The sequence below is a fragment of the Microcebus murinus genome, chromosome 16, assembly GCF_040939455.1.
Source record: "Microcebus murinus isolate Inina chromosome 16, M.murinus_Inina_mat1.0, whole genome shotgun sequence".
NCBI classification, from domain to species: Eukaryota; Metazoa; Chordata; class Mammalia; order Primates; family Cheirogaleidae; genus Microcebus; species Microcebus murinus.
Window position 1 is genome coordinate 6,272,265 of NC_134119.1, and position 21,503 is coordinate 6,293,767.

General features: G+C 46.1%; 1 pseudogene; it reads right to left on the reverse strand.

Moving 5' to 3' along the window:
• Window positions 1-487: 487 nt before the first annotated feature.
• LOC142861418 (uncharacterized) lies at window positions 488-676 on the reverse strand (annotated as a pseudogene).
• Window positions 677-21,503: the final 20,827 nt, after the last annotated feature.

Here is a 21,503-nt window from a genome sequence, read left to right on the forward strand (position 1 = left end):
TGAAAGACATTTTTAGTTGATTCGCATAGTATTTTAAAAATTGGACATAGTATTTTCAAGTCTGCATAGTATTTTCAGGTCTGCATAGTATTTTCAAATCTGAATTTCTGAGATCTCCAGGAGAATGAGATTACCAGGCAGCTCTGGTCCTAGAATTTCCATGTGATAACTCTTGGAGGTGCTAAGTAGTGGCTCCCTTCATTAGATGGACCATGTAGTCTCCAGTTTGCCAGAGTCTTATCACTTACTTTTGACCTCCTACCTGCAGATTTCACTGATTTATGTACTCATTTACATACTCACCAGGGCCCCAAGCTGTTTGACTTTGTGGCTCCCAGTGTAAGCCCATGGAGAAAAATGGGGTTTGAAGACAGAGGGAGTGCTGATAGGAATGATATTAAAAGAAATAAAAGGATTTCCCCAATAAACAGGACTAATTTCCTCCTGGTCCTTATTCATATATGAACACATTTGTTTTTAAAGGAGGACCACTCCGTGCCCTCTCCCTCTTACTCTCTCAAAGGAAGAGAAGAATGATCGTTAAAGGCAAATGGTGACACCAAGAGCTGGCCTCATGCTCAGCACAGAACGCTGTGCCCCCTCCCCGGTGCTCTACATGTTCTGAGAGAGTTTCCTAGTAATGAACTGTAGAAATGATCCCTGAATGTGTAGTCTTTGTACACATTTTTATGAAGTGATTATCCCATAGTTACACTTTTACAGTTTGTAGTTTCTCATTAAGGATAAGAATTTTTCAATGTTGCTGCATGGTTGTCGTAATTAAATATCACAGTTAATCTTTGCACAATGCTTCTCTGAATTGATTAATCATCATCATCATCATAATTGATTGAATTCCTCCTCTTGGAATGAGCAATGAGATAGGCACTTTAAACATGTGATCCCATTTAATCTTCCTTAAAATACTATTGGTTGGTTTCCATTTTTATTTTTCAAGTTACTATCTGGGAACACAGCAGGGTGGAGTCCTGTCTTCTTGAACTTAGGCATGGTCATGTGACTTGCTTTGGCCAATGAACTGTGAGAGGCATCTTGACTGTTACTTAGAGGTGGAGGTGTTCAGCTCTCCAATTTCTGACTGTAGAATCACATACTGATACGGAGGGCAGTCGGCTGATGCAGCCTCGAGTTCTGGGTCCCCTGAGGACTGCTGCAGTGGCGAAGTTTGCCTGGACCATGGTGGACTTGAGGGTAATCGTGAAATGGACTTCTGATGTGTAATGCCACTGAGAATGGGGGATTGTTTGTTTCTGCCACATAACCTAGCCTATTCTCACTCATAGAGCAAGTGGTGCTGTTTTTGCATTTTTAGGAATGGATACCCATGTTCCACTTAAAAATATTTAAGTTTAAAAAGGTATCCTCTTACATATTTTAAGCCAATTTTAAGACTAGTTATATATTGATGCGGCAATCAGCATGAAGGTAGTACAAAAATAACTGAGATTTGAGGAAGGCAAGTTTAATGTCTAACAGGAGAAAGTACAGACTGCTCAAGGAAGGCCTGGCCTTACGGTGGGCGTGGATGGTTTTCAGTTTGTTTTTGTGTATTTTGCTTAAGCTGGATGTGGGTTTCTGGCAGGCAGTGAAAATAAGCAATGGCAGGGAGAAAAGTGGCCAAATCTGGTTAAAGGTTTAAGGAAGCAATAAATGCTGCTGGTGAAGTTCTGATATAATGAGATTTTGCTGAAAATACTGAAAAGAAGAAGGATAGGCACAGATATAAGTATGACTCTCTTGGCCGATGCCGCCAGACAGGCATCCTCTGGGCTTTTCTATTAGTCCTGCAGAACTGGGCTTGCTGTGGCTTTTTCTAAACCCTTGAATGCAGGGGAAGAACCATTCTTCAAAGTGGTGCCCTCCCCTGGGGCAGGAGGCAGGAAGGGTCTGTGCCTGGTTATTGGAACTTACTGAACACGATCGTGGTGACATCCGTAAAGTGGGGATTTAGCCGGAGATTCTGGATGTGGGCCATGTGGGAAAATATTAAACGAAATGACTTGTTAGGGTTTTTGCTCTTCACCCCTTCCTCTCCATAATTGTTTTGGGTGAATCATGCCCACTTGCGCAAGTTTTGGCCAAGTTGCCTTAGGTAATTTTTACATAATATTTATAAAACCTTCCTGTAATTGTGACTCATGGTCATGCTTCTACTCAGAATTTTGTTAAAGCTGAACATTTCAGGGAAGAAAAAGGCCTGAGTGATATAGAAGCCTTTCAGAGAACTCAATTAAGGCGAGCAGAGTGGTCAAGGCCGTCATTCGCTGCAAATGCCCTTAGTCACTGAAGCCCCAGTGACAGAGATGCTAATAACATTTCTGTTATAGCTCCCCTTCATTTTTTTGGAATCAAAAAGCAATAATCATATACAAATGTGTCAAAATGTTCACACAAATGCCTAAAGCCCAACGTGCAAGTTTTCTTTCTCCCTCCCCATCACTCCCAGCCTGTATATGTAACCACTGTTAACTCTCTAGTGCATATTCTGCTAGGACTTTCTGTGTGAGCACATAATTTTTTAAAATTTATTTAGCTAATTACAATTATGTTTTTTCTTAAAGTATACATGATCAGTATGGAAAATATACAGAAACATTTTAAGAAACATATCCCCAACCTTTTTTCATGTATGTGTGTGTGTGTGTGTGTGTATATATGCATGAATTTAAAAAAAGAGTGGTATCATAAAATGACCTGATGGGTGGTAGTATTTCTATCATGTTTTACAGATAAAGAGGTGGTTTGGGCTTAGAGATCTTGAATAACAGCCTGCAAGTAATGGAGCTGGGATTTGAATGCAGGTCTGTGTGACTTCAAAGCCCATGTTCTTTTTTTTTTTTTTAATTTTATTTATTTAATTTATTATTTATTTATTTATTTATTTTTAGTTGACCAATTAATTTCTTTCTATTTTTTAGTAGAGACAGAGTCTCACTCTTGCTCAGGCTGGTTTCAAACTCCTGACCTTGAGCGATCCTCCCGCCTTGGCCTCCCGGAGTGCTAGGATTACCGGTGTGAGCCACCGCCCTCCGCCAAAAGCCCATGTTCTTGATAACTAGGCCATACTGTTGTCAACAAACAGAGATTCACCACATTTTTAATGGTGCCAGAAAATTGTCTAGAATAAATGTGCCATTTAAAAAATCATATAGTTTATCAGGTGGACTGAAAAGGTGAATGTTTGGTAGCTTCTGTTTCTATATTTTGTTTGAAGAGTTATGATGTTCTGATGCCAAGTGTTCTTCTCGGTTCCAAGTAGGAGTCATCTCAGCTGCTGCTGATAAACTGGCCTCAGTCATCCTACACACCACAGAGCGTTATGCTTTCCTTTGGGGAAGGAATGCAGCCATTTGTTAAGGCATTTAACATTTTTGAATAATGTAGGTACCCTACTCCCTTCTCTGTAAAATGGTCATTTTGGGGAGGGTTGTCATATGTTTCCTCGTGGTTAGATTTAGACTTTGCTTCTCCGTTCGGGATACTACATAGTGATGTGTCCTTCTCAGGTTATCCCACCTGGAGACACGTGAAGTCCATCTTCTCCTCATTAGAGATGCTGATTTTTGTCACTTAGCTGAAGTGTTGTCTGATGTCTTTACAGGAACTACTTCTCTTTGTTTAAGAAATAGTTTGTCCATGCCTGTGGATGGGGCATTAAAGAAAATAATAACAATACTAATAAAGAAACAGTTGGTATAGAGACATTTTAAGATCATACCAATATTTGTTCTTCATCAAACTTTCTCCCTAGACTTAGCATTTTTTGATGATTTTTGCCTGAAACCATCTTTACTTTGATGGCTGCAAAATGATTTTACAATTTGCCATGTCCTCTCCACTTGCCAGTTGGCAGTGAAGATTCTCCTGTAGGTAAGGGACCCCTCAACCTTGCCCCTTTATGTTATTTATGGATTTACTTATTTAGTTCTTAGCAGTATGGACTCATGGATTCTTGTCTTTCCCAATTTTCTTTTTAATTCACTCCCGTCCTCAATCATTTTGGCGATCACATTGTCCCAGATGTAGCCAGTGGGAGCTGCTCCTTTTGACATGCCCTTGTTGTTCAAGTACTTCCTTATTTTCTGGTATAACAAGATGTTCCAGGTTTATCTTGTACCTTCCCTGCTCCAGCCCTGAAATCAGCCACTTCTCCAAAAAGAATTCCATTTAGTGGGGAATGTTTTTGGAGAACAAGATTTGGGCTCTAGACATGTGCACTGCCTCTGGGCTGTCTTTGCTTCCAGGCCCTCTCAGTATAACCCCCCCACACACATACGTGTGCACATACACATATGTACACATACACACTTTAGAAATAATGAATTCACATGGATACCTCCCAGAGAGTTCTTCCTTGCTTCACCTCACTCCTTATTTATATCTCAAACTGGGACACTTCTCAGGGTAATTACACTGGTACAAGAGGCAGCACTGAGATCATCTCAGAGAAACTGGGATATGGGATCACTTTAGTTCTCTGATTGAAACCTTGCTTTGACTATTAATATGCCACATGGCCTTGTTGGAGAGGTCCATTAAATGTTCCACAGGCTGTTTCCTTGTCCTTAAGATGGGAGTCATGTCTTGCCCTTTATAATTTGTTTTGGAAGGCTCAGGCAAGAAAACAATAAATTGTCCTCTTAAAACGCACCTTTTGGGGAGGTTGGTACAAACATCAGGCTTTGGCTCTGTCTCAGACCAAGGTTGCAGCTGCCCAGGTGGTCTCGGCTTCTGCTGTTACTTCCTGACAGTCCATTCTCTTTACAAGGCCCTCCAGTGGCTTCCCATTGTCTGTGGGATGTCCCCTAAGGTCCTTCCCACCATGTACACAGCCCTGCACCATCTGCCTCTGCCCCCCCTCCTCCTTGCCTCTTGCCACCCACCCTGTCTCCCTGGGCTCCCGCCCTGCGGCCTCTCCTCCCTTCCCTTCTGAGGCCGTTTTCACGTTGAGAGATGTGGCTGCTCCTTCCCTTCTCTCTGGCCTTGTCTGAAAAGTCACTTCCTCAGAAGGGCCCTTCCTGCCCCCCTCATTAAGTGGTGTGTGGAGCTTGCTTAGACTGGCTCCAGAAAGTCAATTGTTAAATTTTCAAGAGTGTTGCAAGCTGTGTGCTAAACAGCCATTATTTAAAAAACAAGTTGTATAAACTTACAGTTAAGCAAATTATATTGAAAACAAAGATAATAAATACTCAATGTATAGAATGTAATTATTTTATTGCATCCTGTGTTCATGAGGTTATGCACCTGTACTCTGTATGGTGGAAACCCTATATAAGGGTGGCGTATGTCTCTTCCCAAGTCCATATACAACCATGTCATGCTGGCAGCTTGAGATCAGCAGTGGTGGGAGTATTTGCACAAAGTAAATGGGGAAATGCTCTAAACTGGGGCTTATTTCCCCCCCAGAGAGGTAGTTGTTAAACATTCATCAGCCTACCATTGCCCTTGCCCCAGTCACTTTCAATGATATTGTAAAATTAAATATTTCAAACTTGAAACTGTTGGCACTTTAAATTATTTTGAGCCTTGAGAGGAATGTGGCTATTTAGCCTGGGTCAGGTGGCATGCACCTGCAGCTTCTGCTTTTTTCCTGTAAACGAGTAGGAAAAGCCAGAGATGAGACCCCCTCAGATCATCACTCCTCCCCCCAGAAAGTTAAAGCAACTTTCCTTGGGATGTAGTGTGCTGTTGCCAATCAGGTTGCTATAATGTGTGTGCTACCTTGTAAGGGAAACGTTGCAACCGTGTTGCCTGCCTGTATAAGCAAAACCTTCACTTTCCCCTTTTGAATACTGACCCATTCTTTTGGAGTCTGTGTTTCCCAGATGTCTGTTTTTAAGATCTGTGCTCAGATAAACTCTATACTTAACCCTTTGCACTCGGATGTCAAGTGTGGATAATGTCCAGTAGATGATGGGAAAAAAAGCAAGGGAGTGCAAAGGGTTAATCATATTTTCTGAATGTATTAATTAAGATTGACCATATCAATTGATTTATTTCCACCATAACTCTTTCACAGTTGGTAATATTTTGTGTAGTTATTTGGCTGTTTAGGAAGGGCAGAGCCCTGTTCCATGTTCTTCACACTCTGTTCCTTGCACCTGGCACAGTAATTGGTGTGGGCTCAAAAAAAAATCACTTGTTTAATCAAAGAACTGAGCTGTATGTAATAAACGCATAAATAAAAGTTGGTCAGAGAAGCTACTGATTGTGAGAGCTGCTGCTGGATTCAGCAGAGTCTTCCTATAGCAGGGGGCTTTCCACTGAAAACGCTCTTAAGAAAGAGAAAGGAGTTATTGTAGTCCAAAATCACGTCCAAGATTTCCCGGAAACACAGTTCTACTGGGAAGCTCGGGCTGTTTGAAACTGTAGTTTGGTTTTCTGGGTGGATTTGATTTTTTTATTAGCTTTCTCTTGAGAGGAATTTGGTGTGTTAAGCAGTAGGATTTTCATTTTCCACTAAAGCACAAATGCCAATAATTATAAATAGAAATGTGTTTTAAAGTAGGGCTTTTTTATGCACCTAGTGTGCTGCCGCTTTCTTTTATAGTACATGAAAGCACTTTGCCCATTTCATTTCAAATGTTAAGGAGCACCAAGGGGGTTACTGAGTGAATCATTAACTTGCTCGGCACAGTGTCTGGAGCTGTGCATTTGGCACCTAATAGATGATTTTGTCCGTGCTTATAAAAGAAAACATGTTAATGGCTGTTGTGAGACATCACTGGGGTGGAGGCATTTTTTGCCTTGAAACTATAAAGTTATTTTCAATTATACTTGTCCTAATGCATTCAACCACTGCAGAATTTATCCTTTGCCCCGCAATGTGCGGAAACTTCAGGCTTAGAATGCAGATAGCGTTGGGTTTGGATCCTAACTCCAATTTATCGTGTGACTCTAGGAAACTTACTAAAACTCCCAGAGTCTTCTCACCTACCAAAGGTGGGAAATAACACCTATTGAACAGCGGGGATTTGATGAGATACACATAATAAAGTTTCCGCTGCAGTGGAAGCTTTCTCTCTTCTATTGAAGGTTATCAACTCTTGCTGTATTACCGGTTTTCTTTTGTTGTTGTTGTGTTATTATTTGGTGACCATCTGGTGCAGGTTATAATAGCATATTGTTCCTGTGCTCCCCAAGGCCCTTGGAAAGACAGAAATCCTGAGTTTTCTCTTGCTAGATGACAGCCTGCCCCAGGATCTACTTGCTTCCACTGTTCCTTTACTCATGCAACAGTTTTGACTGAGCGCCTGTTCTGGGCCAGGCTCTGAAGCATGCGCTGGGGTACGGTGGGGAACAGGCAGCCTGGCAGCCGCGCCTCTGCTCGGGAGGCCGTGTCAGCGAGGGCTCCTGGCCCCTGGGCTGGAAAACCTTCTGTTTTCCCCGCTGGACCATCTTCCCCGCTCTGCACCTGCCGGCTGCCCTGGAAGACTGACCACATCCCAGGCTCCCTTGTCCTCTGGCTTCTCTGACAAAAACCACACCTTGATGTTGCTTACAACCTTTCTCGCCAAAAACATACCCTACGTTTTTCAGTGCATTTTGTATACAGAATTGTTTACTTTATATAGTAATTACAACTTTAACTTTTAGTAACCCTAAATTCTGGCAAAACAAAACAAAAAAAAAACAAACCCTAGGAAGTAAACACTTTTAGTTGTTATGTACAGGTGCAGAGCCCAGGACAGAGGACAGAGCTGTGACAATGATGCCTAAAGGACGCAACCCCCCCCCCCCCAAGCCTGTGGCCCTCTAACTTCTAACAAAGCGGAGCCCACGGAGCACAGGTGGCAGCGGAGGGGCAGGGGCTGAGTGAGTGAGGCTGGGCTGTGCATCGCTCTGGCTACCCTGTACCTCTGAGAGAAGGTCACAACTCTTTTGAAATCGGCCTTCTCTAACATCTCTCTCCTTCCAACCTAACCATTGCTCTTTGTCTCTTTGGATTTAGTTCTTTGAAGTTCCGCCATGTCTCCTGTGCTTCCCCTATATCTATGCGTTGTAAATAATACCTTTATGAATAAGTTCTATGTGAATTATCTTAATTGGCTCATCTGTTTTCTGCTGTAGCGCTGACTCAGTGGCAAACAATAGACAACCTTCTGTCCCTGATGTGCGTTGACAAAGTAGGGTTCCCCGTAGTCATAGGATTTCTCTTCTGTCTGGACTCCATGGTGGTGTCTAATGAGAAATGAATCACAGCTAAAGACTTTTCCACGTTGATTACATTCCTAACAATTTTCTCTAGTATGAATTCTCTGATGCACAATAAGGGGTGTATCATTTTTGACACGGAGGGTTTCCCACAGTGATTACATTCATATGACTTCTCCCCGCGTACGTGTTATGACAGCGAATAGGACGTGACTCTGGCTGCAGGCTCTCCAATTTGACTGCGTTCACAGGGCTTCTCGCTCCGGTAGAGTTTCCCGTCTTGAGTGACAGATGTGCTATCATCATCTTTTCTCACATTCACCATCTTCGCGGTGGTTGTCTCTGCTGCGAATTCTAAAGCGTGCGACGCGGTTTGACTGTTGACCAAAGGCTGTCACCCAGTGATGGGATCCACAGGGGTCTAGAAGCTCCACGATTGGAGGGGCTCTAGCAGGATGATTTCCCATCTCCCTGACAGTCAGATGACTTCATCCCGGTCCAGTTTCCCTCAGGATTAGCCAAGCCTCAATTACCCTTCAAATCTGTCCTGAGTGAATCCCATTGATGGGGTTTTAGTTCTTGGAGAAATAAGTCTGGTGGTTGAACCAAGATGTTTTCCAACTCTGTCACATTCTCTGCGGATCCCACCGTGTGGATGTTCCTGTGCCTGTGAGTGGACACCCCCCCGCGTGCAAAGGCTTTCCTGTCTCCTATTGCCCACCTGTAAGACTATGCTTTTTCCGGATTATTTTTTCTAAAGAGGAATATAATAAACTGTTCTTTGTGAATCTTCCCACTTATGTAAGGAATAAACAGATCTTCAAAAGTGCTTAGCCATGGAGTTGCCTCCTTAGCGCAAGCCTGCTGTTCAGAACAACAGTAATCCAAGACGCAGACAGCCCCTCTCCCTCCGGTTCTGAGAAGGAACAGGCTGGACAGGGCTTTCTTGGAATGTCTCCCTTTCATCCGTGGCTTACCTCCTTGTTCCAACTTCAAGTTCACATCTGGTTTGCTGTGTTTCCATCCCGCGGAGACTGGACTCCACAGGACACCAGCGTCGCATCTCCGGAGAGGGCCTTTGGGCTGTTCCCACTGCCCCAAGTGGAGTCCGTAGCCACATTTGTGAAGGTAACTGACGCCTGGTACTAGGTGCGCTCGAAGTCTTCTCGAGAAAGAGCAGAATTTAGCGAAAGGGGAGCTGGCTCATCCAACGTTTTGGTTAAACCCTCTGCTATTGCACAGTATCATATGCTCTTGGGAGGCGGAGACATCTTGGAAACCTTCTTTGGGCACAAAGGTCAAGGGCAGATTCAGGCCCCCAAACCCTGAGATACTTCCTGGGACTCTGGACTCTGTCCTGATGTCTTGCTGCAGGCCTCAGGGGGGAGGGGTCTCCTCTCCGGGAAGACTCCAAGGAAGAGTCATCTTCTTTCCTGTTGAGCTGGGGCCACCACCCCTTTCAGGCTGTGGGCTCAGCCACGGAGCTTCCCTGTGGCCCACTCTACAGCCCGCCGTGCACCTGCCCTGCCATGCTCACCTGTGACGAGGCCAGAAGAAAGGTGGTCCTTGGGCATACATTCTATCTTCTGAGTTATTGCAGGTGATGATGTTGTTGAATTTCTGCCACTACAAGTCATGGCTTGTCTTTTCTTCAGCCTCCCGTAACGACCTCTTCACAGTTCTTCCAGACTCTACTTACTTGCTCCTTGAAGCCTTTCTGGCCTTCATTTGCCAGCGGGTCCCAAAGCCATTGTCACAGGTTTTAGGTGTTGCTATGTTTCCTTCTTGGGCTCTGTCTCTGTGCATTGCACCACCTGGGCAGCGCGCCCGGAAGAAGAGCCAGGTGTGTGAGTCTCATCCGGTCTGTTTCCCTCCTTCCGAGGGTCCGGTCCACTCCAGTTTCTGTCAGTATTTTACAGTGCCTTCAAATAGTTGGGATTTTAAAAATATTTGGTATAGAGTTTGTGATTATTACAAACTCCACTATTACAAGTAGCCAGAAGTATCTCTGATGATGATACTGACAGTTTTAAAAAATAACTCAAGAGCCTTTTCTGAGTGCTGTGCTACAGAACCATCTCTTCTCCTTGGCTTCCCTTTGGCAGGCTCTCAGGGTTCAGTTCTCTGCACACCACTGAGCTAACAATTACTCATTTATCTCCCACTTCCCAAAATTGAGTTGACATCTCTAGTCTGCTATTATCTCTTCCTCATTTTGTTTCCCTGTGGTGTTTTATCTCCTTCATTCCTTTCCTTTCATTTAAGAGAGGTTTCAGGAGGCCAAGAACACACTGCTTATGTTCCATCGTCCAGGTTTAACTAGCTACTAGAGGCAGTGCACTGGCCTCCTTGGAGACCAAGATGACTAAGTTTTCTTGCAGAACAGCAATATATCTCTATCAGGGCTGTAAGAGGCAGCAGACAGCACTCTGGGAATCCGAGGTGGGCGGATTGTTTGAGCTCAGGAGTTTGAAACCAGCCCCAGTAAGAGTGAGACCCCATCTCTACTAAAAGTAGAAAGAAATTAATTGGCCGACTAAAATATATAGAAAAAATTTAGCCAGCCATGGTCGCTCATGCCTGTAGTCCCAGCTACTTGGGAGACTGAGGTAGAAGGATTGCTTGAGCCCAGGAGTTTGAGGTTGCTGTGAGCTAGGCTGACGCCACGGCACTTTAGCTGGGACAACTGAGTGAGACTCTGTCTCAAAAAAAAAAAGGCAGCAGATGATACAGAGAAAGAATGAGATGGTTCATACTAAATCAATTAGCCTGCCTTCTGGTGAGAATAAAAGCAAATCTGATGTGCAAATATCACGTGCCACGGCATTATTCTGCTATAAGGTAACTATTAAATACTTAGCAGACTGTACGAGTTTGTTAGAGCTGCCGTAATACCAGACTGGGTGGCTTAGACAGCAGAAATTTTATTTTCTACAATTCTGGAGGCCAGAAGTCTGAGATCTGGATGTTGGCAGTGTTGGTTTCTTCTGAAGCCTCAGCCCTTGGCTTGTCAGGGGCCTGCAAGACTGTTTTGGTGTCTCTGTAGTTTCTGTGTCTGCCCCCTCCTCTGTGTGGATACCAGATGTCTGTCTTTGCTCTTCCGGGTATGCCCGGATTCCATGGCAGGCACCCAGTTTAGGTGACTAACTGGGCATCCCTCGAGCATAAACCTGTCCCTGTGCAGGGACATGCGCACCCCACACACACCAGGCCCCCTCGCACCTGCCTGCACCTGCTAATTGAAGTCTTGCAGAATTCTGTCTCTGATAGGTTATGTGTGCTGCGTGACTTTAGGCAAGTCACGTAAGCTTCACGGCTGTTTGTCTGCTTGGGGAAGAAGTCGTGATACCCTCGCCGACATGCAACGAGGATCAGTAAGAGAATCGTGGCCTCATCACGTATACATCATAGAAAGCTGGAGTTGGGAGCCACTTGCCAATCATCCGCTGTAAGCTTTCATTTTATTTGAAATTACAGTGATCACACAAGTAATACACCGATAACTTTCATTTGAGGTTTACACGATGTGAATACAGTAAAAGTTCCCTCTTGCCCACCTCTGGGGTAATTCACTCTACTTGGCAGAGTGTGTATCTTTCTGGAACCTTTTCTACTAACTTTATACTCATAAAAACATACAGAAATACTTTTTCTTTGTGAGTGTGTGAGTGTTTAAACATAAATGTGATAATATTGCAGACCTTATTCTGCAACTTAATTTTTTTCCCCACTCATCTTGGAGTTGTTCCCATTTCTCATTAATGAAGCTGGTGTCTTTCATAGTCATGGTATGTTGCAGTTTATTCAAGCACTTCCCTGGTGGTTCCTCTTTAGGGGGCTTCCATATTTTCCCTGCTACGAGTATTGCTGGAATGAATTTTCCCCCATGTGCCTCTCTGTGCTGTCGGACGAGCATCTCTCTGGGTGGCAGGCACGAGGGTGGCTCACGCTGAACGTTGAGCAGATAGAGCCAAGCTCTGCTCGAGGGAGGCTCTCCCAGTTCACGCTCCCTGTGGCCTCGGGTCCCACGTGCTCGGCAGTGCCGGATGTTGTCCATCTTTTCAGTTGTGGCCAATCTGATGAGCGGAAAATGGTGTTTTGTTGTGCCTAGTTCAGTGTTTAAAAAAACTTTTTGAAAAGCTGGTTTAAAATTTTTCTCCAAAAGGAAGCTGGTGTCTCAGGAGAGGCAGGGTAGCGTTGGCTAAGAGCCACGATTCGAGCCGGCATGCCAGTTCTTGTCCCGCCTCCCCCCATTCACTCAGGGGCTAAGGTAGACTCTTTGGCTCTCAGTTCCTTATTGGTCAAATAGAGACAGTCATGAGTCAATACTTGAAACGCCCTTAGAACAGTGTCTGACACCTGGTAAGTGCTGTGTAGGTGTTAGATAATTTTTTTAGCTCAGCAGGCAAAAGGAAGAATCTAAGGGGGAGGGGTGGGCAGGTGAGCTCACCTTTGTCATCACTGGAGGGTCTCAGAATTCAGCTTAAAAGGTGAAGATGGAGTTCAGCCCTCACAGACAGGGAAACTGAGAACTCGTGAAGGTCAACCACACGTGTGGTTCCTGCCAGACCCGGGACTAGAACCCAGCCTCCTGTTCCTAGCTCTGTGCTGTCTCTCCCCTCCTCCCCTTCCTGCGTCCCCCAACTCAGCCAGTTTTGTTTGTGGGTAAATCCCAGAAGAATCCTGGTCTCTGAGGGACGCAGAATTTTGGTAAGGGCTTTCAGAGGAAAGCACAAGAATGGGGATTTGCTAAATGAAAGCTCAGGGATCCCCAAGAATTCCTCCCCTAGGAGATTACAAAGGATCCTGAGAGTGGCGTTAACCCTTTCCCGTCAGTAAGTGTTCCTTCAGGCAGGTAGCTTTGGGAGCTTGACAAGGAGGAGAAACTGCAGACTCCAAATGACCAGGGACAGCGAGTCTCAGTTTTAGCATCTTGGCTGTTAGAGTGGCTCGCTGTGGCTTGGCTGTTAGAGTGCCTGATCCGGTGGTTTGCACCTCTCTGGCGGCTTCGTTCCTTGCACAGCACGTTCAGGACACAGAAGAGGACATCGCCGGAGCTCAGAGCCCCTTTTGAGACCCGTCAGAACGTGGAAGACAGAACCTTGCTGCCTTACATGGCTAATGGCTCGTGTGACAATTTCACTGAGATAGGACAGTCTGACCTTTCATTTTGGAGAGTGTATAATTATTAAGTTTTTTTTTTTCTCCAGGCAGCCACAGGCCCTTTTTGTCCCATCAAATTTGGTTATTATTATTATTTTTTTTTGCTGTACTGAACATCTAATCATTATCCATTCATCACAAAGTAAAGCCAGACAGATTTTTGGTCTTTTTCTTTTCAGAAGTTTAGACTTATCTAAACTTTTTTTTTTTTTTTAGATAGAGTCTCACTCTGTTGCCCAGGCTAGAGTGCCGCAGCATCAGCCTAGCTCACAGGAACCTCAAACTCCTGGGCTCAGGTGATCCTCCTGCCTCAGCCTCCCCAGTAGCTGGGACTACAGGCATGCGCCACCATACCCAGCCATAGCTAATTTTTTAAAATATATTTTTAGTTGGCCAATTAATTTCTTTCTATTTTCAGAGGTGGGGTCTCGCTTTTGCTCAGGCTGGTTTTGAACTCCTGAACTCGAGTGATCCTCCTGCCTCGGCCTCCTAGAGTGCTGGGATTATAGGCATGAGCCACCACGCCTGGCCTTAGACTTCTCTAAACTTAAAGGAGTGTCTAGCTTGACTTTGAGGTTTGATTATTTCTCTTTTGAAACACATGCTAGTTATTCTTATTAAAAATGGTTTTGGGCCGGGCGCGGTGGCTCACGCCTGTAATCCTAGCTCTCTGGGAGGCCGAGGCGGGCGGATTGCTCAAGGTCAGGAGTTCAAAACCAGCCTGAGCAAGAGCGAGACCCCATCTCTACTATAAATAGAAAGAAATTAATTGGCCAACTGATATATATATATAAAAAATTAGCCGGGCATGGTGGCGCATGCCTGTAGTCCCAGCTACTCGGGAGGCTGAGGCAGGAGGATCGCTCGAGCCCAGGAGTTTGAGGTTGCTGTGAGCTAGGCTGACGCCACGGCACTCACTCTAGCCTGGACAACAAAGCGAGACTCTGTCTCAAAAAAAAAAAAATGGTTTTGGCTTTCAAATCTTCTAATGATTTATTTTTCATGATGCAAAGTGATGGAGAGCTTTTCCCCTAGCCCTGTCTTACTAGTCACGCTCTGGTGACTCAGAGGAAAGAGCTCGGGCTCCCGGCTCAGACCCGAGTGTGCATCTCGGCTTTGCCGCTTTCTAGTTGTGTGACCCTGGCTAAGTTACCTGCCTCTCTGAGCCTCAGTATTAGCATTGGCAAAATGCGGAGGATTTCTGTGTTGTGCTGAGGATTAAATAAAGGGAAAGGAGAATGGCATCTAACCGCACGATGCAGATCTGGGCTGGTAGTGTAGCACAGCGTCTGGCCCAGAGGCAGCGCTAATCGCGATGGCCTTTGCGGGTGGGGCTTTGTCCTCCTTCTGTGAAGGACCCCCCGGGGGGCAGGCACTTGCAGGAGCAGCCACTGCCCTCCCTTAATGTCTGCTTTGTCCTTTCATCCTAGTCCTCCACCTCCTTCTTGCCAATCTTTTTCCTTCTCGCCTAGAATTCTCATGATAGATGTTTTCCCTCCAAGTTAAGTCACCTGTTTTATTAATAGTTCCCTGGGGCTGCCATAACAAAGCACCGCTAACTGGGTGGCTGAAATCAAAAGAAATTTATTCTCTCACAATTCTGGAAGCCAGAGGTCTGAAATCGGCGGGTTGGCAGGGCCACGCTCCCGCTGAAGGCTGGAGGGGGGAATCGTTCCTGGCCTCTTCTAGCGCTGGCACGGCCAGAAGCCCTCGCTGCCGTGCGGCTCGTGGCCGCGTCACCCCAGTCTCTGCCTCCGTCTGCACGTGGCGTTCTCCGTGCGCGTCTCTGGGTCCAAACCTCCTCCCTTGTCCTCTAAAGACACCAGCCATTAGGTTTAGGACTGCGCTCGTCCAAGGTGGATTCATCTCGAGATCCTTAACGTAATCACATCTGCAAAGACCCTATTTCCAAAGAAGGTCACATTCTGAGGTTCTGGGTGGACGTGAGTTTTGGAAAGGTGCCGTCTAACCCACGACACCACCCAGGTGCAGCAGAGGGGAGCGAAGGTGCCTCCCGGCCTCCACCGCAGAGCCCGGCTCGGTGCTCGGAGTCTGTGCGCTGTGCTCGGCACTCTGGGATGTGTCCGACTGTTTTAAAGGAAAAGTAAAAACCCCACGCCCATGTTTCAGTGACATCGAGGCTACCAGAAGATGCAGCAAATGTGTCCTTCCCTGAGTGAAAAACACAGGATTCATGTTTTATCTCCTAATGTTGCTCCCCAAAGCGCCAGCATCTGAATTTGGGGGGGCTGCATTAGCCCAGCACACAGTATGATGTGGAGTGTGATCCTCGAGTAATTTTCCAGACCACAGCTGCAATGAACAGTTCCTAGATCTGCCAGTTTATCCGAGTTTATTCTGTAGTAAATGTGGAAACACGGGGTGGGAGAGGGCTTCGGAGAAGGAAGGAATTCTGTGGTTGAGCACTTTGGGAAGCATTGAATGTTCTAGGTCTGTCCTCTTTGACCCTGGCCCAGTGACACACACATCGGCCTATTAGAGGCTCTGAGAAGTCATTCTCGTTAGCTTAATTAGTAAGTATTTCCCATGCTCACGTGATATGGCGCCTGGTATTTCTCATAACAATTTGAGCACAGGTTTTGGATGAAGGATCTTGGAGTTCGTGGAATTCCATTCTGTGATTTTGCAGAGGTGAAGCCCAGAGCAAGAGGCCATTCTGTCAATCACAGCTGTCATTTATCGGGCATCTCCCATGTGCCAGGCACTATGCTAAGCTCTTGACAGGCGTTGGTCTATTTAACCTCACACAATCCAGTGGCATAGGGGGTATGATTATCCCCATTTTACAGAGGAGAAAACTGAGGCTCAGGGAGGCGAAGTGACTTGCCAAGGTTACTTAGCGAGTGGGCAGTAAACTCAAGGTCAAAACACCCTAGGATCTTTAGTACAGATGATGTGTGTTTCTTGGACCAGTTTTCAATAGATCAATACTTGATTCTTAGAACCTGTGGTCATTAAGAATGTGGCCACTTGCCTGTCTCTGGAACAGTTACCTGGCTACTCTGTGCCTCAGTTTCCTTATCTGTAAAGGGGGGATGATAAACAGTTTCTACCTCCTGGGGTGTGAAGGGGATTTAAACAAGCACCAGATTAAATAAGGTAGTCCATTAGAGCACTTGGAGCCTGGTGCACAGTAAACCCTCAGTCAATATTAATTCTCTCTATTGTTACGGTCATTCTTATATGCCATGGTCCCTGATGTCAGAGAATAGTAGGACATTTCCGTCACCCTGTTAAGATCCCTTGTGCATGTTTACTACTCACCTCTGTTCCCTCTTCCAGGCCCAGGCACCCATTAATGCACTTTCTGTCTCTAGGAATTTGTCTTTACTAGATGTTTCATAAAGATGGAGTCGTGCCTTTGTGCCTGGCTTCTTTGACTTAGCATGAGGTTTCTGAGGTCCCTCCACGTTGTAAACATAGCCCAGTCCTTTCTGTCGTTGAGACTGTTTCAGTGCATGGATGTGCTACTTTGTGTTTATCCCTTCACCAGCTGATGCACATTTGGGTTTTTTCTTTTTGGCTATTATAAATATTCCCGCTAGAATATTTGCATGCATAACTTATTCATTTTTAATAATCTAACTCTGTGTGTGTGAGTTGAATGGGAAGGGATAGTTTTAGAGTGGAAGTGAGATTTGAGGCAATGGCTCACTCATTTTTACTTTATACCACTGCTTTAAAAGTTAAGATACTGTTTGCTTATATTTCTGCCTGATTCATAACCCACATCCACTTGATTAGTTCTGAGGAGTACCGTGGCCCAGAAAAATCAAGGCTTCTGTCTTGTGGTATTATGAAACCAAGGACAAGACTAGGCATGAGAAACGAACCGCTTAGCATACTAGCTTCTGCAAGCCTTTGACTATTAGAAACAAAGAACTAGAAGTCAAACTTGGAGGACCACCCAATGCAAAACGAAGTGTCTTTTCCATCATGCATATTTGCAGCTTTGCATAGAATCTTTTAAGGATGTTTCAGCATTGTAAAATGGATGTGCTGAATGATTACCTAGAAATGACCAGATACATTGCTGGGAAAGTAAAAGAACCCCCAGAGCCTGCAAGAAGGAGCCATTCTGGAAGTGTTCGGGAATAAGAGAGACAGTGAACAGTGACTCCTTTCGTCTGCCTTATTTTGGAAACAGTGCCCAGTTCTCTGTGTGGGATTTCCTCGCCATCTGTCCTGGTCTGGGGCTGGGGTGTGGCTCGTGCTCCCTCACTGGCTCCAGGGTGGGGTTTGTATCCAGGCCTGCTTGAGAGCGCTGGCCACGGTGTGTGGTTCAGAGACTGGCGTCTGATTTCAGTTAGTTGGCTCGAAGTTGGTATTTTTCTGTGTGGCGGTTGGGGGACATGGGCGGGGAGGCTACTGGGAAAGGGTAGCTTCAGGCGCAGCTGGGTCCTGGTGCTCAGATGCTAGCCTAGGGAATCTCCTCTTTCTTTTGCCAGCTTCCTTTTATGTTGGCTTTATCCTTGGGCAAACTGGTCCCTCACCCCTTAATTCCCAGGTAGCTTGGCAGCCAGAGGCCCAGGGAAGGAGTTCCTCTCTGTCTCAAAAGCTCAAGTACATTATTGAGTCTCTCTGGGCTGCCTTGGGTCACGGGCCTGGCTGCTGTGACCAAAAGAGGTGGAGGCCTCAGGTTGGTCAGGTGTGGGCCAGGCACCTGCCTTGGGGCTGGGGTTGAAGTAGGGTCTGTCGCCTGAGCCACTGTGCAGAGGCAGCAGTAACCTGTGACTGCCAGAGACAGCGACAAGGGCTGAAGACTGCCCATCGAATCCAGCTCTGCCCGTCGTGTCCATGGTGTGACCGAAACCCGGGCTTGCCCATGTCCCGCGAGCCCAGCGCCGTGCCTGTGCCCAGCTCTCCTGAGTCGCGGCTCCGAGTTTGCTCCATTCGCCTCCCCCTCCTTCTTTTCAGGGTGGAGCAAGCAGCTTTTCCCTTCCTGGTAAACAGAGTCCTTCACAGCCGCGCTCCTGGCACTTACTCACCCACAAGGTCATCTGTGACATTGTTCTGTGTTCCCTCTGTTGCCAGTGGAATGTGCCAACCCCTTCGAAATCCAGCACACGTTACGAATCACCACGACAGACAGGAGGGAGGATGCTCCCCGCCCACGATTAACAACAAAATCCACGCGGGTGATCGTGCGCGCACGTGTTCCCGAGCCCGGGCCTGTGCGTGGGCCACGAGCTGCTTAGTGGGGTCTTCTGTGGGAAATGGGTTTCTTTGGCATGAGCAGCTCACCTCGTTAGCCGAATTGCTCGTTTCCACTCTGCGGATGGCTCTGGGGGCAGGTCTGACTTTGGTGTGGCCTCACGAACAGCGTGGCAAAAGAGGAGCATTTGTAAGAACTTTTCTGTGTATTTATGACGCTTCAATGAAAAGTATACAAATAATAAAGCTTAGGCCGGGCGCGGTGGCTCACGCCTGTAATCGTAGCACTCTGGGAGGCCGAGGCGGGCGGATCGTTTGAGCTCAGGAGTTCGAGACCAGCCTGAGTAACAGTGAGACCCCCATCTCTACTAAAAATAGTAAGAAGTTAACTGGACAGCTAAAAATATATAGAAAAAAATTAGCTGGGCATGGTGGCGCATGCCTGTAGTCCCAGCTACTTGGGAGGCTGAGGCAGGAGGATCGCTTGAGCCCAGGAGATGGAGGTTGCTGTGAGCTAGGCTGATGCCACGACACTGTAGCCCAGGCAATAGAGTGGGCTAAATAAGTGGCAAAATAAGTAAGTAAGTAAATAAATAAATAAATAAATAAAGCTTAATTAATTTTAACAAATAAGTCAAGAAATAGAATGCGACCAACACCTCAAAAAGCCCTGTTAATGCCAAATAGCAAATCATTTAAGTATAAAAGGAAATTCCAATTAAGTAACTTCTTGATTTCTACAGGGCTTATGAGAATTTACTTTGTGTCACCTCTTAGTCTAAGAGTGACGCATCTTTTATTTCTCTTTGGTGAATGTTGCACCTGAGGCTGACGTTCCCTTCAGAGAAATCCTGCCCGCCAGGAGGATTGTGTCGGGGTTTGGTTAAAGATCTATATTAGATGCAGAGAGAGCACTTATGCATCTATTAGCTATGATGTTGAGTTCTTCACATTGATCTCTCTTTGCTTTTTAAAACAACAGCTTTGGCAAGTATGCAGTTGTTGTTACTCCATTTTGCAGATGAGGAAGCTGAACCTCAGTGATCACACGCAGCGAGTAAAAGATACAGGATCTGTACATGTGTGTGTTTGAATGAAGGTTTCGTTTAACGCCACTGCGCTGCTAATTGCAAACTCCGGTGTCAGAGGCCCACGCTTACATTCATTGAATTTGCCAGGGCCCTCCTAAGCTTTGGATTTTCGCTGTGGCTCACAGCCTAGTAGGAAAGAGGCTGAGAAACCCTGGCGAAGCTCAGTGCAGACCTTACTGCAGTCTCCCCAGAGAACGCCCAGGGGCCAGAGGATGTGTGTCAATCGCCCGGCCAAACTCCCTGAGAAGCCTGGCTCTGTCTGTGGCTCTCTCTGGACCTGCCACCTGGGCGGCAGCTTCTCTCTCGTGCTCCAGGCTCGGTGGGGGTCTCGATTGCCTCTCTCCACTCTTGCCCCATTTCTGGACCTCACTCCTCTCTCCCTGAAACGTTTTCTTTTTGAGCCTAGATTTTCTCAAACTTCAAGCATTCAAACATTCCCTGCATGATTTTATCATGTCCATGTTCCACTTCTTTAATCTTTTTGTCATAGTTAACTCACTTGTTTTTTTTCCAAATACTACTCAAGTCTCAAATGACACTAGTTAAGAAATTCTGAATTTCATAAACACCATGATATATATTTAGACATGTCACATAAATACACATCAAAATATTCAAATTGTTGTTTACTTGGAAATTTTATTCTATTGAAATTTTAAAGAGTTGACACGTGTTGGCGTGTGTCCTGTCAGGCCGTCTTGCACGCCTCTGGTGGAATTCCCTCTGCACTTTGGGAAATGCCGGACTAAACTTTCACCTCTTCCGCTCCCCATCACTAGTGACTGCCATTTGCACCAACCTCAGGGAAGAGGGGCAGGTGACTTGCAGGCAACTTCAGGAATTTCTGGAGGCAGGCAAGTGGAGGGAAAGGGGCTGTAAAGTGCATAGGTTAATCATTTTTGGATGTTGTTACACTTCATTTACTCATCGCAACCTCCTGCTGCCGGGTAAGCAGGTGGAAGCCCATTTTACAGGTGAGCAAACGAGGCTCCCAGAGGTGAAGAGACTCACCTAAGGATTCACACCCAAATCTGACTCCCCCAAAGCCTTTTTCCCCCTTGCTGCCACGACAGCCCAGACCTGAGTGTCCTTACCTGTTGGTTTCTATCTACATCTCTGGGACCACTGGAGGGAAGCGAGTTCAAGGCGTAAGTACTTCACTGCGGTGATTCCGCCTTGGGGATGGGGGCGAAATGTGACAAGTGAATTAACACGTGGATTAAATCACGACGTGCTTCTCATTTGAGAAATCAAGCATTTTCAAACCTGACCATCCTGTTGCTTAAAATGTCCAGTGGGTTCCCAAACGAGGATCTGAGAAAGTGGTCGCGGAGGAGACGGTGACACCCCAACGTTCAGGGTCGTTCACCAGAGACCTGGAGGCTGGGGAAAGACGTCTGTGGACTGTGACTTACCGCTCTGATGCACTCCCAGGGCCACCCACAGTCTTTGGAAGATTATAGCAAACTGTGCTGTGATCTTTATGACATCTCTCTGGAGACTCTGTTAGGAGCATCTGGACTCACGAGTGGTAGGAACATGCACCAGAGTCTCTGTCCATGGCAGCACGTGGCTCTGATGTCCTGGGCTTCCAGCTCCACCGTCCAGACTGTCCCCACGAGAGGGGACAGGGCCCGGGCTTGGATTGGGGGGGGGAGGTTCAGCAGCCAGAGTTTGAGTCTCCACTTCTCTACCTGCTGGCTGAGTCCCCATAGACAAGCTCCTTAACCTCTTTGAGTTTCAGACGCCTCACCTGTAAAATCAGGATAATCACAGGATCTGCCGTGTCGGGTTATGGAAAGGGTCACGGGAGGAAGTGCCTGTAAAATTCTTAGCGCCGTCCCTGGCATGGGGTCTGCTCTCTACGTGAACAAGCACTTTTGGCTTCTCATTATGTTC